At 40.2% G+C, this 16,381-nt stretch overlaps 1 protein-coding gene across 5 annotated transcripts in view; it reads left to right on the forward strand.

Moving 5' to 3' along the window:
- dock1 (dedicator of cytokinesis 1) overlaps positions 1-16,381 on the forward strand; it is a 617,564-nt gene that overhangs the window by 350,522 nt on the left and 250,661 nt on the right. The gene's annotated exons all lie outside the window — the stretch shown is intronic.

The following is a 16,381-nucleotide window of genomic DNA, read 5'->3' on the forward strand; positions in this document are numbered from 1 at the left end:
TGCCCTCCAGGCAGGGATGGCATATGGAGAGAACCATTCCTGAAAGAGTGCCTCCATCATGCAGGCTTTCTTATTTGTGTGCCAGATGGCACATAGATGCTTCTCGAAGTAACCCCTAAATGTCTCACACTGGTATACTATGAAGTGCTTTAACTTAAAATCTCTTGCAGTGCTCCCAGCTAGGAGAACAGTTAGTCAATCTTTGGCAGCTTTGAATCCTGGTGCTGCCTTCTCTTGCAAAATGTATGTTTGCTGATGTATACATTTCCAGAAAGGTTCTGTTTCATTAACATTGAAAACCTGTTTTGCTGAGTAGCAACCTCCTTCAGTGACTCTCTTCACATAGCAGGGAAATCAACAGCTGTTTCTGTATCAGCAGTAGCTGCCTTGCTAGACTCTCTAATGATGTGTAGCTTCTTGAAATGGTTGAACCATCCTTTTTGGCTGTGAACTCCTACCTGCTCATTCTGTAAGGCTTTTTACAGGCTTTTGGCTTTTTCTTGGATCCCAACAAACTGAGGCACCTGTCACTGATTTTGGCCTTAATCCGAACTGCCAAGAGTCTTTCCATGCTTGCCATGATGCTGCTTCTAGACTGACTCACCCTGCCAGCACTTAAAGGTGTAAGACTTTGAGCGCTTTGCTCGACTTTGTCAGTGTTAGCACGGATTGTTCCCATTATTGGATGCGATAGCCAAGCTCACTCGCAACATTAGCTGTGCATTCTCCTGCCTCAAGCCATGTTCAAATATCTAATTTCATGCTAGGGTGATGGTTTTTCTTTATTTCTTGCAGCAGCAGACTCACTGCTACCTGTTGCAGGGCATTTCTGGCTAATGTTCAGATGGGATCACAAGTCTCAAATACTGTACAGTAAGTAAGTTTAAAATTGCTGCCTTGCCTTGCAGGTTTCTTTCTTGCAGAAACCTCTTTGAAACAACAAGTTTACACCAGGTTCCTCCAAGGTGCTGCACAGTACAATGCATACTGCACTAGTAGCGAAGGAACTTGGAAAACAAAGTTTATGGTGCAGTTTCTGTACTATAAGATACAGTACAGTGGAGAATTCTTCCAAAACTATGAGGGTACATTAAAAAAGTTTAAAATTAAAATTTAGTTCAGTGCAATGGGGTACCTGAAAATACAGCAAAAAAATGCTCCTCAAATGTAGAGAAAGGACAAAATGGCAGCAATCACAAGCTAGGCTCCACACACACATACTGGAGCTGGCTGTGCGAGCACCCCGATGTGATGGTGTCATCACGTTGAGGTGTGATGATGTAATCACACTGTTCATAACCGTTAAAACAGGGATTACTCCATTTTAAGTGGAACCTTGGCGCAAAAAATAAAGCCCTTTAAAACAAAACCACTTTAAAAAGGGACACTTAATATTACCCCAGTCCCACATTAACCTTTAAAGTCCCAAACATCCTGATACTACACTACATCCTCAAATCTTCACCCAAATTTGTTTACAATAATATTAGCATGCAACCTCTACCAACCCCCACCCCCAAGTCCCTGATTTTAAGTAATCACTCTGGAGGCTTTACAGCTCTTCCAGACCTTGTTTTTTAAGTTTTGAGTAGTTACAACCTCTTTGGACTGACTTTGTTAGTCTGGAGTTGAAATAGTAAGACTTGGTGTTGCAATTATTTGGGTTCGACATCTGGTTCACTCAAATGTATGGTAAGAGATTTACCACAAGGCATGAGGAGATGACTTCTGAGGTATCTATAAAGTAAGACCGTCATTGATCTTCATCCCTCAGGACAATGACACCTTCTCTGTCAAGATCCCTGTTTCGAACCTAGCCACCGCTGTTCAGCCTGGAAAGGTTTCTAGTACAGTACCTCCTATTGCAAATGGAAGCTTGTCACCGTTGATGGGACTGTTCTTGGTCCTGAATCTAATGCCTGTCTGCCAATCCTGGGATTAGTTTCTTCAGTAGCATGGGAAGTTGAATGCAAATTTTTTTGTCCATCAGCAGCTTCAATGGGGCTAATCCACATTGTATGTCAAAAGCACTGTCAGAAAGTCATCACTTTTCTTCAAGAGCGTTTTAATAATGCGGATGCCCCTTTCTGCCTTACTGTGTCATTGCAGATTCCTTTGGGAGCTTCAGAGGTGTTGAAATCTGTAATTCCTGGCAAAACAATTTTTAAGTATTCACTAGCGAATTGCAACTTTGCAATGATCCTTCTTTCTCTTTCTGCTCTTGTCAGAGTTTGATGGGCTCCCGTCACAATTACAGAGCTATTTTAAACTTACACATTTTTGCAGAACATCTTTTGAACAAATTGTTTTGGTTTCCTAAGCTTTGGGAATCGAATTGAAGCCAATCTTTTGCTGTGACTTCTCTCTAATTTTTTTTCTGTTAGCACGTAACCGCCATGCGTTATAACACCAACTCTGGATCCAGGCAGCAGAGTTCTTCAAGCCACCCTCATTGAAACAATTGATCTGCTAATTATTGCACTGAATTTAAAAGCTTAATTCAGCCTTTCTTATGGTCTGGCTAGATCCTTTGACTGTGCTTTTGTTGAGTCTTGCAACAGACTTCCATGTGCTCTGGTGGAATCCTCTTACACTGCACGGTGGACCTTTCTTCTGCCTTCAGCCTCCATGCCTGTAATGGAGCTTCTTAGCTGATCTCTAGGTCTTCAAGTTGGGTGCTCATATCGCAGGTCAGTCTGCAGTTTTTTTACTACTTCATTTTTGGGAATTTTGGCATCTTTCACCAGCTGCCATCGTGTTGAAAGCTTGTATATTGTCTCATGAAGAGATCTAAAGGCTTGTATGGTTGAGCAGTAGCTATTTATTGATAACACATAGCTACATACATATATAATAGGATACAGGCTGATTGGATGCTATTCTAATGCTAACTTCAACCAGTCTCACTACTATACTACTCCCATGTGACTCTCTACATCATAATGTGTGTAGTACTATTTCCCAGTGCCACATTAAATTTTGCAAGCCTGAACATCCTACGCTCACCAGTTTGCAGTTTTATTTCTAATTAGTAATCAACTGGAACAATCCCAGTGGTCACAACTGAAATCTGAGCCTGGGTCTTTGGGGTATCAACTGCTCTCTTGTTATCTCAGCCTGATGACTGTTGTTATATTGTGAACCTTGACAATATGTGGTGGACATCTAATCAACTCTACGGCATCGAGATGAATCTGGCTTCATTTTTCCATGATATTTGCACATGCAGATATTCTAGTGGGATCACTGGGTTGAGACCATAAACAGAATTTCTAAATGCTTTGTTTATGCAGACTATATACCATTGATGGAGAATGAATAGCTGTGAATCGTACAGCAAATATTTTTGTATAATACCAAGGCACTTACTTGTGAATAAAAGAACATGAAATCATACTGCATATGCTAAAAACAACAGAAAAATTAATGTTAAATCAACAGAGAAAATGACCAGTATGAAGAGTATAAAATTCTATAATAATCCTGATTGAAATATGAAAGTACATCCACACGGACATGAAGCAAGTTAGCATATGTGATGGGACCAAATAGGATATGAATACAGGATGTGCATTCAGATCAGGGAAGAAATTTGATGTTAATCTGTATGCTACAGATTTTTTGTGTTGTTAGATGAGGAAGACAATGATTTTGTTTCAAGGATGCTGTGATGCTAATGCTCAGAAAATTGAGACACAAAGCACATTCATTATTGCCTGAAGCATGCTGAAAGATAGAAATGAAAAGGGAATTATTTTCTTCTTCTTTTGAAATTGTATGACAACCAAAACAAAGTAGCATGATAATAAGGAGGTTTGATGGTACTGGCCACATTAGAGAATCTGAGAATATTTCAGTGTCACATTGAAAAAGTGTCTCGCTGATAATCATTTGAAAGGAATCTAACGCTTATCGTGTATTGCAGATAACCAGTACTCTCCCTTTAATAACTCTAATACCTTATGTCTAGTATGTTGGTCACTGAAATAATGCAATAGCCTTAACTAATCAGAAAATTATAGCTGTGATTAATGGTCAACTGGTTTTGCATTGAAGGGCGAAGTTACAATTAAGATCCAAAGTTGTTTTACACAATTATAAATGTAACCTTTGTTCCATAACAGATAGGAAACACTTCTCTAAATTCTTCTACACAAAGATAAATGAGGAAGAACAGTTTGCCCATCTTGCCCATACTTTTATAGAAACATATGGATTCCTCAGCAGAGTAACTAATAATTGCAAGATTTGAGTTTATCATCTCGAGAAGACTATTCAGTTTTTTGCATGAAGTATTCTTCTACCTCATCCCTTAATCTGTCTTTTGGTTAGTTTATTCTTACCAGAACTATCATGGTTTACTTTGACATAGTATTCCAGATAGATTATTATTTTTATTTTGTGAAGTATCTTGGGGTTTTTGTTCATAAAGATGTCGTATACTTCTAAGCTGGTTATTATTTATCATTTAATTCTCTTCCCCTTAGGCTTCAGTTGAATGTTTTTGTATTTTCCAGCCTTAATGCTTTCTTCAGAAACTAATCATCTGCCACATTATTTTCCACTGCATTTTTGTGCGCTGCTTGTTTCTTTAGTGCCCTGGTGAACAAAACTGAACTTGGAATTCAAGGTATGGACTGATTCAAGCACTGTACAGATTCAACATGATAGTCTTAGACTGGCGAATAAAACTGAGTGGTGGACTGGACATAGCAAGTGTTGAATCTAGTGACAGTCACAGATCACATTCAGCTTCTCCACCAGCTGGTTCAGCATTATTCGTATTGAATTTCATCCACCACAGTTGAGTTATTTTTGTAAATTTTGTCCATGACTCACTACTTTTCGCACTTTAGTGTCATGCTGCAGAAGTTCCATACTAAAATTCCTCTAATTTCCCATTTTTGGGGAAATTTAGTGATATGGTAATCCTTATTATTTCTATTTTCTGTAGGAAAAAGCTTCCATTCTATTTTGTGGTCATCTATTCTTTTCACTAATACAGCCAAATTAACCAACACTTCGATTACTCACTTTCTTTATTTTCCTGAAGTGAAAGAGAGGGTTCAAGATAAATTTGGAAAGGTTTATTTTTCACTGGATAAAAGGCAGATGATTAAAACAGAAATTAGTCCTTAATCTGTAAACTATTCCATAAATGTATAGTAGGCTTAAAACAACAGTATTATAGGCACATGAAATTGCAATGGGATTTACCAGTAATTTTAAGACTCCTTGTTATATTGAAATATGTTTTCCCGTGTTTTGGTCTGATAACTGTTTATCTAAATTGGGTACAAAATGAGAATTTAAAAGCCACTTGTAGCCACAAACTAATTTCACGACATGTGTTGTGAAGTTTGTTGAAATCCACCTGGTAACAGGGTTGAGAGGAAGTCTTGATGCACATTATACAAATTTTTAAACATTGTGAATGGTTCATGAAGATGACAGAGTTCTATTTAAAATTAGGCTGGCAGTTCTGACTTTCCATCCAGCCTTGGCAACAAAGGAGCAAATGAAGCACGGTTCTCAGAGTATTCTTGAATCAAACAAACTAAGATTTGCACTTAGATGCAAGTAGATTTTGGTTAGCACTTAGCTCATAAAGACGTAAGGAGGATGGAAATTGCATGTGAACATTTTCTTCTTATACAAATATGGTCTGTTACAATTTTGAAATCTTGTTAATTTCAGGAAGGTAGATGATATATATCACTGTGTCATATTGTTACTGACTTTTTAAATCAATGTTTATCAAATTTCCTTAATATTTTACAACTGCAGTGAGGCTGAATATTCTTATCAAAGCCTGGTGATAGACCATCTGAGGAATAAGAGGGATTCCAAAACATTAAAAAGAGCTGACAGACCCCAAGATATTCTATTCATTGTCCTGCGAATGTTAACAAAAGTTCTATCAAGATGCGAGGACCAGTAAAGACCATAATCACACGTGATGACCAGTGGGCTTGTTAGATTTATTTCCAACTGCTGAGAGCTAAAATAGTTTGTTTTCCATGTGTTTGAATGAGATGAAGGAATAATACATGTCAATATTCAGATAATCAATTAATATAGTTTGAATGACCATGTGTTGTGCTTCATCCAAACATGGGTGGTTTTATATTTCTGTGGGCATGTCTACTTCTGGAGGATGGCCACAACCATTAAGTGGCTTGAGTTGGAACCTCTGCTCCTTAGCAACAGGAACTTCTCCCTCAGAGAGCTACTAATCAAACAGGCCACGAGCTTTCCAGTACATGCAGCATTTGCAAGATTTATTTGTGGTTCATAATTCCGTTTATTGGAAATAAGTATCTCCAGTTACTTCAACTTGTAAAATCTCTGGTCTATGCTCAGTACCCTGTCAGTTTGAAAATAATGGTATTGTACTGTGGCAAATCCAATAAGTAGATTACTGCAGATAAAGATAATTCTTAATCTGCTGGTCATGGGGCTCAGCAAAGAGAATTATCAATCAAATACATCTTCTGGATCATAGGGGAATGTTTTGGCTTATGGGAACTTTTGTAAATTGTGAGAGAAAACTGTTCAACAAATGCATTGCAAAATCTAATCTATTGAATGGGGTGGGATTTTTCGACTCCGGCACGGCGCATCCTACGTGGCAGATGTGATGAGCCAGGCAAATGTCCAATCATAGAATCATAGAAACCCTACAGTACAGAAAGAGGCCACTTGGCCCATCGAGTCTGCACCGACCACAATCCCACCCAGGCCCTACCCCCATGTCCTTACATATTTTACCTGCTAATCCCTCTAATCTACGCATCCCAGGACACTAAGGGCAATTTTAGCATGGCCAATCAACCTAACCCGCACATCTTTGGACTGTGGGAGGAAACCGGAGCACCCGGAGGAAACCCACGCAGACACGAGGAGAATGTGCAAACTCCACACAGACATGACCCAAGCCAGGAATCGAACCCAGGTCCCTGGAGCTGTGAAGCAGCAGTGCTAACCACTGTGCTACCGTGCCGCCCTTTGATTTGGGTTGAGTTGGAAATCCACCCAATGATTTGGGTGGGACTGGAACATCCCACTGAAGAATCTATTTGAGTGGACTGTGATGAGTCTTGAAAGGGGAATTATGGAAAATAACAATAGGGAGGATGAGGTTTTGGAATAGTATTGAAGAAATGGCTGCCATGCACGTGGCTTGGGTCTATTAACTGGCGATAAGTTTTTACTGTTTTAATGAATTAATGGTATTGTAAAGTAAATTTTAATTATGTCAGACAACCAGAGGCTTTTTAAGTGAAATGTCATGCAACTGAATCACTCAGAAATGCTGCAATTATGATTGTTGTAAATATACTCAAATGCATTATTTGAATTATAAGAATAGCAACTTTTACACATTTAAAATAGAAGACGTACCTGCAAAATTTCAAAAATTGAGATTTAACCATTAGCTGATATTAGAGGCTGCAAAATCCCCAATTGCAGAAATATGCTGCAGCAAAATTAACAATTTCTTTATTCTTGAAAATGGTGAATAGTACAGATTATAGTGATGAAGCATAGATTTGATTGTGCTGCAGTAGCTATTTTATCCAAGACATCAATCTTGTTTGGCTGCCAGAATCACATAAGTAGTAAGGTCTTCATTTTACCAGGAGCCTTCAATATGTTTGTTTCTGTTATTCATGGCATCAAGAATACTCGCACACTTTACTTAAGGAAAGCATCTTGAGATTTGAACTTTGGAGCATTGTTTGTCTGTACTGTAGAGAAATTAAGCCAAATGCTTTACATTGTATAACCATTTCATCAATATGTTCTAACTAATCCACATTCCAAATACTCGTAATTAGAGGAAAAGTAAAGTACTTGGACATTTTTTAAATCAATTTTTTCTAATAAGATTCTGGGTATCACTGTTGGATGCGTTACTATAAATAACCAATAGAACACATTCGATTGTATTTTAATCAATTTGATTTACTGTCAAGAACACACATTCAGGCTGCAGCACAGAATTAAGACTGCATAAGTAACGTAAGTTCAGTGTAGTTTCTATAGAGTGCAAACCTATGTGAGGTAAACTGTGGTCATAGCAATTTTCGCTGAGAAAGAATAGCTCTTCATACCTGATTGGACTTGTGCAGAAGCCATTGCTAATTTATAGGCATACCTCATTTTAGCGAATTCCCACCATTGTTGCACTTAAGGGCCAGATTCTTAAAGAGACAGAGCTACAATTATTTCCCAATCGATATAGACCTGAACCCACTGTGCAGTGACATGAAAATGACACTATAACTGTATCCACTGTTGGTTTATTGAATCAGAAAGGAAAAAGCTGTTTCGGGTAAATTTTCTGGTCCTGCCCACGTTGGGAATCGTGGGTGGGATGGAAAATTTCACGAGCCATTTAAAGGTCCTTTAACCTTGAGCGGAATTTCCAGTCTAGGGTTGGACGTGACTGGAAAATCCTGCTGCTTGCAACTGATAAAGTTAATTTATAAAAATCCTTCCTGTATCTCCAATTTCATTGAAATTACATGTCTCATTTGTGCATTTATTATATGCTGTTGTCAAGTGAAAGAGAAAGTATGGGATGTTATGCAGGTATTCTATTAATCAAATACAACTCCATTTTCTAAATTAGAACTCCATCTCATACAGTTGAATTATTTTGAAATATTGTTTTTCTCCAAGTCTCCTCCCTGTTCTAAATATAATCTGCGGTCATGTAGGACAGTAATCTTGTGGGGCAATGCCACATTTTGGTTTAATTTCTGAATATCAGAAGTAAGTTCATTGCCAACAGAAAATGTGTTTTTGGTAGATACATTAAATCTTCTTGATTTTCCTGGCCTCCTTCCTTATTCATTCCAAGACAAAGGAGGTTCGTTTTATGACCCTCAAAAATGAGCACAGTGAGTGCAATGTATAATTAACCCGCATTCATTTAGTGCAGCACGGGAGTGTGGCTGTTGTTCTGAAGCATTGTGGTGTCCAAGCAGCACTAACTGTGTTGTTGACGGGCTTGAGGTCTGAGCAGGGAGTCAGTATTGTGAGTGGCTGACACCAGTTAAAACTTGCTTACATTTCAAAAAGGGAAGATGAAATGTAGCTGGTACAGGTGCTGTGGTCACACAGGAAGTCAGATCTGTGAAACACTGAAGAATGACATAGCAAGGGAGTGTGCAGGCTTCAAAGTTTGTGGAATGGAAATGTTGTTTGAGGAGATGGAAAAGAAAAGAGATGTCCTGTATCCATGGGGAGCTGGGAGACTCTCCAGACACCACAATACAGTGGCAGCAGATTCCTTTAGAGGTCAATACCAAGTGTCAAACTTTGTGGAAGTGGATATAGTGCCTCAAAAAATTCATTTGACCTTACGAATTGTCACGGTTAGTGACTAAGGAGGTGATCTTACAGGTTTGCCACAACAGTCAATCGGCCTGGTGAGTCAGGGAGATAACATGGGAGGTCAGAAATCCGATTCACACCTTAAACCTGTGCCTTTAGTTTTGGATTCCCCTGCCCTGGGGAAAAGACCTTGGCTATTCACCTTATCTATAGCCCTCATGATCTTATAAACGTCTATAAGATGACCCCTCATTCTCCAATGCTCCAGGGAAAGAAGTACTAGCCTATCCAGCCTCTCCTTATAATTCAAACTTTCCAGTCTGGCAACATCCTTAAATCTTTTTTGCACCCTTTCCAGTTTAATAACATCCTTCCTATAGGAGGACGACCAGAATTGTCCGCAATACTCCAAAGGTGGGCGTGCCAATGTCTTGTACAGTTGTATCATTATGTCCCAACTCCTGTGCTCAAAGCTCTGAATGATGAAGGCAAGTGAAGCCAAACATGATCTTCATCACCCTGTTTATGTGTGATGTCACAGAGGAGGAGAAATTTGCAGGCGTGATGATCGGGGAGGGTAGGGGGGAGCTCTGCAGCGATGGTGATCTGGGAAGGAAGGGAAACTCTGCAGGAGTGGTGATTGGTGGGGAAGGGGGGAGCTCCATACCAGTGGTGGAAGGGAAGGGGAGAATACGAGAACACTGCTGGCGTGGTGATGTTGGTGGCAGGAGATCTCCCAGTTTACTGGAAGATCGGGGCACCTGCACAATGGCGCCCCAAGAGCTCAGCAGTAGGCTTCACCGGCAAGCTTAGGCTCTGCCCCTGCCCCCTCCCCTTCCTGGCGAGAATCGCATCGGAGCTCTTTTTTCTTGCAACATGTGCCATAAGATTGTGACTCGCAGCTCGCCAAAAAAACCAGCGCGATTCCCTCCCATTTTCTTGCTCATTCAGAACTTAGACTTTATTTTGTAAGATCGTGCCCGTAGAACTTTTTGGGGAAAATTCCACCCAATATCTTCAGATGCTATATTCTACCAAGTGACTCAGATACTCTTAAATCCACCACACACTTCATGCATTTAAGAGCAATTAAGGAATTTCCCCTCGTGATGGCCATGTAGGGCAACATGCTGCAGATTATGTTGCATCAGTTGACACGGTGGATTGTCACCGAATGAAAGAATCAGAACTGCTGTCAGAATACCAGGCATTGGCTTGTATGATTTGTCGTCTATGGTCATACATCAGCTGAAGGAGGAGAATTCCTCTCAGTTCTCGGACAGTACAAAGTTGACATAAGATGCTCTAAAAGTGGTGTTTGCAGTCAGAAGCATCCTGTGCCATTGGGAAGTTTGCAATGCCGGTGATGCCAAGTACTCTCTTCACCTGCATCTTTCAGGCTTGAAAGATCGAAATGTAGTTATCTTGCAATGAATAGAGAGCATCAGTAGCTTTCCTTATGCAACAGCGGATGTCAAACTACGAGAGTTTCCACATGTATCCAGTTCCATCGAGGAAGCAGCCATATGGTTAAGAACCCATTGGCATTGTCTCCTTCACAGCCGTTGGTAATGCAGTGGTGTGCTTGCTCTGAAGTTGCAGCTATAGCTACAGTGGATCTCAGATTTCAATGAAAATTTCTGAATAAAGTATAGACAAACATCTTGTGCATTATTCCTGGCGAAAGGTCAGGCAGGGTAATTGTTTCCAGAACACCCTGAGTGGATATGGCCTTCTGCTGATGGCTTAACTCCTCTTCGTCCCCCTCCCCCTTCCAATAGTATGTCCTGCTTTGTGTGCGCCCTTTTAACCTTATATTCATTCTCCAAATCATGGTGTATTGCTAAGGACTTGACTTTCAATGCACCTATGTCTGAGAGCAAGTGGCTTGTGCAGAAATCTTAAGGAATGCAAAAGCTCCTTCAGCATCTACCACCTCCCTGAAGACTTTAAATAACTGCAGAGAGCACCAAACATTTACAAAAGTGAAGAACCTGCCATAACAAAGTAACCAGCAACTAACGTCTCAACAGTTGATGATTCCCTTAAATAGTGCTGGTGGTAGGGTCTTCCTGCTGCTGAACACATGTTCAGCTGTGTGAGGTTATGAGAGGGTGTTAGTTGGAGCGATGAATTCCAATGTGGCACCACTGGTGTCAGATCAGTTCTACCCAAACAAGCATGACCATTACAAATTTTGTATCAAAAGTGTTTCATCAATCATAATACTTCATCTTGCAGGTAGAAGAGAGCTGTTTGAAATCTTTTCACATAGGCTGGAATGGCATCTCCTTCTTTTGCTGAGAGTTTTAAATCGCTACTTCTACAGCCAGATGATCAATATTGGTTGCAATTCTTGAGTAAATTTCGCTGCCATAATTTTTTAATTGTCCTAGACCAGGAGGGAATGTATCACGGGACCCATTTTATCTTCATAAATTCTAATAATTGTGTAGAATCATGTAACATTAGCATCATCCTCATCCCCTATTTGTTGCCAGGAGTAGCATAATGATGCCTTAATCATGGCGCATCAATTTCGTTTTACTAGGAATCAATATTTATCTTTCAGCTGTTGTGAGAGTGCAATGTTATTGATCAAAGAGATTCATGACTTCAGTTATCTTGTAATCAAATTTCAAAACTTTTTTTTTTACCTCTTTTATATATCCAATGTAACATAAATGCACCTCATTATAGTGTATTGTTTCCCCTGGATGAGGCTTCTAGCCAAATGATAATGCAGATTTCTATGGCTGATTCTATAACTAACACATGTTAAGCAAAGTTCCATGTCAGGAACAGATTCAGGAAAAATGACCACGTAAAGCACTATTACAACATGGATTCAGTATATGAACTTAAATAAATACATGACTTAGAAATTGAACATGGTCTAGTAGTAGCTTGCCTGAAGAAAAGGATAACATTTCACAGTTTGGAGATGCGATACCATGCTAGATTGGGAATAATTAACCTGCTTTGCAGGCATTTTCATTAACTTTTATTTAAATTACCCTCCCACTGTGACAGACAATGCGCTTTTTTGGGGAAAAGCCGATATTTTGTGTAGATGTGATGGTCCCTTTAAGAACATGGTTTCTTTTGGATATGATTTCTGGTAAAACACCTAGCTTCCAGAAAATGATTATGTGACCAGATTGCCTGGGGATAAACAATAGATTTTAAAAAATGTTAACAAGTTTAATTATAGGGATCTGATTCAGTGTTCAAGCAGTTTATGTTAGGTCAAAGAACAAGCTGGCTACAGAAGAAAAAATCTCTCTCAAGCAAAGTTCAGTTGAAATTTTGTGTGTTGGCTAAAATCTTGTTAACTGAAAGACTTCTAACAGTGAGTTGGACTTATGGTATAGCCAAGTTGAGAGGGAAAGTTTCAGATGCAAAAGTCCACAGTTAAGGAATAGTTTAACGAGGAATGAGCAGAAGGCTCAAGAAATCCCAACCCTTCTACAAATCTTTAAAGCAACATCCAGACGTCGCCACCCCCTCCCCAACCCCCACCACAGTTTCAATGGATTTGGGCCATTTTTTCAATGGACATGGGTTTATGGCATCTCAATGTAGTCGTGAGCCGGGGGTGGGGGTCTTGAGTAGGGGACAATTTAAAAATAACAGCCACCTGATCCTGAAATTCCTTGAATGATGAACCATCAAGTGTAGCATAGGAAAACCAAACAAATCTGCTCTCTAAATGTCAATATGCTGCATTTTTTGGAGCTGTAATGGTTTGGTTTGATAGCTGAGCCCATTGTGAATATTTGGCTATGTTTCAAAACTTAGCTCAGCAGGAGGTTATACAAACAGTTTGACAGCTAAAGAATTATTGAAGTATTTTCTGTGACCTATTAGAGTATTAACTGTCTTTGATGAGGTTTCTTAATAGATGTTTGTTTTTGCAACTGAATGTGCTTGAGGGGATTTAACTTTGCATTGGATCTCAAGTTTTGCTTTTAGTATGAATGGTTGGGCATTTTTGATGTTTAATTTTTTTCACATCTATTTCAAATACTTACCATTGCTATCACATGCTCCTGCGGCCTATTCATTGTGGATATTGGGAAGTAGCTACGGAGGATGCATGGAGAGGTCATGGGGAGTGGGTGAGGTTGAGAAGGAGAATGATAGTAAAGATAGTCATGATTACAATTGTGCTGATGTCAGAGTAAATGGAGGCAGACCTAGTCTGCCCACCTTGCCATCTGCCCACCTCTGTTGCTGCCTCACACCATCATCTTGGGTTGGCTCGATTCCCATAATGAAAATCCGGTGAGGGAGAACCTCCTTAACAGAGATGGAAACTTTCCTGCCTCGCGCTCCTCATTTCCTAAACAAAAATCCAGCCCATACAAAGAGCAATGTTCTAAAAGCAGTCAAAAGACAAGAAAATTAGTACTTGCAAACATTGTTCAACCTGCTGGACTTTGGTTTTCCTGGAACCAAATTTGCCTGGCCCATGCCTTCAATCTCCCCTCACCAGTGCACCAGTACACCAGTGAAGCATGCCCCAAATTCCATCTCTGAATTCCTTTCCCTTCACTGCCCCTATCCCCAGTGCCAAAATCCATACCTTTATAATCTAGTCCAGTGAGGTGGATAGAAAGCTGGTGAGCAGATATGAAGCAAAGAGTTGGCATAAGTGGGTCTTTTTCTGATTGGCAGTCAGTGACTAGTGGGGTTCCGCAGGGACCTGTGCAAGGACCCCAATTGTTCACATTATATATTAATGATTTGGAAGAGGGAACTAAATGTATTATCTCCAAATTTGCAGATGATACAAAGTTGGTGGGAGGGTGAGCTGTGAAGAGGATGCTTGATTTGGACAGGCTGTGTGTGTGGGCAAATGCATGGCAGATGCAGTATAATGTGGATAAATGTGAGGTTATCCACTTTAGTAACAATAATAGGAAGACAGATTATCACTTGAATGGGTGTAAATTGAGAGAAGTGGAAACTCAGCGAGACCGCAGTGTCCTCGTGCACCAGTCACTGAAAGTAAGCACAGGTACAGCAGGCAATATAGAAGGTAATTGATATGTTGGCCTTCATAGCGAGAGGATTTGAGTATAGGGACAGGCCCACACACTCAGCCTGTCCAAATCAAGTATCCTTGTCACAGCTCACCCTCCCACCCAACTTTGTATCATCTGCAAATTTGGAGATAATACATTTAGTTCCCTCTTCCAAATCATTAATATATTTTACTGCAAATGAATAGGGCATTGGAGAGGCCACACCTGGAGTATTGTGTGCAGTTTTGGTGTCCGTGTCTGAGGAAGGATATCCTTGCTATAGAGGGAGTACAGCGAAGGCTTACCAGGCTGATTCCTGGGATGGCAGGGCTATCATATGAGGAGAGACTAAGTCGGTTAGGATTATATTCTCTGGAGTTTAGAAGAGTGAGAGGGGATCTCATAGAAACTTATAAAATTCGAACAGAGTTAGACAGGTTAGATTCATAAAGAATGTTCCCTATGGTGGGGGTGTCCAGAACTAGGGGTCATAGTTTGAGGATAAGGGGTAAGGCTTTCAGAACTGAGGTGAGGAGAAATTTCTCCATCCAGAGAGTGGTGAATATGTGGAATTCACCACCACAGAATGTAGTTGAGGCCAGAACGCTGTCTGATTTCAAGAAGAAATTAGATATAGCTCTTGGGGCTAAACAGATCAAGAGATATGTGGGGAAGTTGGGGGGGATCAGAATATTGAATTCGATGATCAGCCATGATCAAAATGAATGGCAGAGCAGGCTCGAATGACCGAACAGCCAACTCCTCCTTTCGGTTCTATGTTTCTGTCTCTCAGGCTAACCCCCCACCACCCCAATCCAATCCACTCTGCTTCACGTGAAGATTGCTCTGAGATATGATTCCCGGTATGCAATGCCACAGGAGATTGAATAAGATTAATTAAATCCCGAGGGACGGATATGCAATAGAGGAGATAGTTTCTGAGTGATTGATTTGCATTGACTGAATAAACTATGTTTCTTTTTAAAGTGACATCACCAATAAAGTTTTCTTTGGTTTGTACTGGTGCTCTGGGACTGTATTTTACATTTTGTCCAATGTTTTTTGGCCAGGTTGCATAATCTCACTACTGTATTTATGGAGGCATAGCACATAAGTAAAGACATAGGAAATTATAATAGAAAATTTGACATGATAAAGTTGGCAAAAATACAAGGAATCAAGTTGTGCAGGCCGGAGGTTCATGCAGATACTTAGTGTTCAATAAATCCTTTTAGTGACTATTCAGATCAAGTAAGTTCTGTCACGGCTTTGCGTAAGTTGTAAATGCCCAAAATTAGGAAGGTGAGGCAATCAGTGCCACTTTATATAATTCTGTCTTACAGTAATTATCCACACCAGGTTTAGTTTCTGATGGAAGTATCAAATAATCACAGTCCTTCTGCAGAGACTGATGTGCATTTACCATCTCGAAGTCCATTGGCGTCTCCTCTTTACTTTAGTCCCTTTGCAGAAGCAGGTCAGATTTTGTAACCCCTCAAAACAGATGATTTCATTGCCTCCCAGAGTAGAAAGTCAAAGGCCAGGATGAACTCTGAATACAGTCCTGAAATGAATTTCTTGAATCATTCACCTGATGAAGGGGCAACGCTCCGAAAGCTCGTGCTACCAAATAAACCTGTTAGACTTTAACATGGTGTTGTGAGACTACTTACTGTGCTTATCCCAGTCCAACTCTGGCAACTCCACATCATGACTATCACCAATAAGAGACACTCTAACCACTGCCCCTTGACATTCAATGGTGTTACCATCATTGAATCCACTACTGTCAACATCCTTAGGGTTACCATTGACCAGAAACTCAACTGGACTCACCACATAAACACAGTGGCTACAAGAGCAGGTCAGAGGCTGGGAATGCTGCACCGAGAAACTCACCTCCTGACTTCCCAAAAGCCTATCCACCATCTACAAGGCACAAGTCAGGAGTGTGATGGAATCTTCCCCACTTGCCTGGATGGGTGCAGCTCCAACAACGCTCAAGA

Source organism: Mustelus asterias, chromosome 11 (assembly GCF_964213995.1).
Source record: "Mustelus asterias chromosome 11, sMusAst1.hap1.1, whole genome shotgun sequence".
Lineage (NCBI taxonomy): Eukaryota > Metazoa > Chordata > Chondrichthyes > Carcharhiniformes > Triakidae > Mustelus > Mustelus asterias.